Below are 1843 nucleotides of genomic sequence, written 5' to 3'. Positions count from 1 at the left end.
CTGCTGGAGCCGAGGCTGCCGCGATCGCAGGTACTCTATATATCCATGGGGTTGCATGTTACACACTATTCGATACCGGGGCGACCCATAGTTTCATGAGTGTGGAGGTAGCAGTGAGACTAGAGACTGGGGAGATCGAACCGAAAAGCGATTTCACCGTGCGTATACCCTCGGGAGAGACATTAGCAGTTCATGGGATCCTGTGAGGGGTGCCCCTCGAGGTTTGCGGTCGTCTATTAACCGCAGATTTCATCGTGGTACCCATCGGGGGATTCGACATTATATTGGGTATGGATTGGCTGATGAGATATCAGGCCTACATTGATTGTCCCAAGAGGACGATCTGGTTTGCGGACGATTTCGGAGGGTTCGAGTTCAGGGGTAGAGGAGCGCCAGCAACGGACCCGATCATCTCGGTACTGAAAGTCGAGAAGATGATCAGGAAGGGCAACGAGGCTTTCCTAGTAGTTATTACGGCTACACAGGAGTCAAAGAGGAGACTGGAGGATACGCCGATTGCCCGGGAATTCCCAGATGTATTTCCCGATGACCTGTCGGGATTACCACCTGGTCGAGAGGTTGACTTCGGCTTAGACGTGCTACCGGGTACTGAGCCTATTTCCAAGGCTCCGTACCGGATGGCACCTACGGAGATGGCCGAGCTGAAGAAACAGCTGAATGAGTTGGTGGAGCAGGGTTTCATCCGCCCTAGCGTTTCACCATGGGGAGCACCAGTACTCTTCATGAAGAAGAAGGACAAGAGTATGCGTTTGTGCATTGATTATCGGGGGCTCAACCAGGTAACCATCAAGGATCGGTACCCGTTACCGAGGATTGATGACTTACTTGACCAGTACAGGGAGCCCAGTGGTTCTCAAAGATAGATTTACGATCCGAATATCATCAGATTCGGATCAAGGAGGATGACGTGCAGAAGACGGCGTTCCGGACGAGATATGGACACTTCGAGTTCGTAGTTATGCCTTTTGAGCTCACGAACGCGCCTCCGGTTTTCATGCAGCTTATGAACCGCGTGTTCATGGAATATCTAGATGAGTTTGTCATCATCTTCATCGATGACCTTCTCATCTACTCACCGGATCTGCAGACGCATGAGGAGCATCTGCGGAAGATATTGTGGAGGCTGAGAGAGAACTGGTTGTACGCTAAGTTCAACAAGTGTAGCTTTTGGCTACAGGAGATTGGGTTACTGGGACATGTGGTATCAGCCCAGGGTATTCAGGTCGATCTAGCTAAGATCGAGGCCGTCATGGAGTGGCAGTCTCCGACGTCTGTGTTGGGAAATCTACGGGTTCCTAGCATGCGATCAAATCGATCTAGGGTTTGGTTTACTAGGTTTCATGCAGCGGAAGAAAAATCTAAACCTAGTCAAACGTCACACGCAACCAAACTTGCAGAACCCGAAAGATCGTGTATATCACCGAGGGAATCGTTACTTACCTCGTTCTCGATGAGACTTGAAGTTTGTTTCGATCCGGGGCCTGTTCTAAATCACCAAGAGCTGAAAGTACAGCTCCTCTACACGTATCCACACCGACGGGAAGGATTCCAAACGATTTGGAACGAATCTGCTAGGATTAGTGAAGAAAAGGGTAACTCAAGAGACGAGATCCAATCCCGGGACAATAGAAATCCAAGAGAACAGCTTCTCTAGGGTTCTAATGTGTTTCTCTGAGTTTTAGGTCGGCTCTATTTTTAGTTTGGTCGAAAATCCCCAACTTAAATAAGATTAGAAAACCCTAAAATTCGAATTTGGAAATATTCCGGATCCCGGTCCGCCGGACCAGGAGCTTGGTCCGGCGGACCAAGATTAGTCCGAGGC

This window comes from Tarenaya hassleriana, unplaced genomic scaffold (assembly GCF_000463585.1).
Source record: "Tarenaya hassleriana unplaced genomic scaffold, ASM46358v1 Cleome17, whole genome shotgun sequence".
Classification (NCBI taxonomy): Eukaryota; Viridiplantae; Streptophyta; class Magnoliopsida; order Brassicales; family Cleomaceae; genus Tarenaya; species Tarenaya hassleriana.
The sequence above is the reverse complement of the archived record's forward strand: the minus strand, read 5'-3'. Positions refer to the sequence as shown.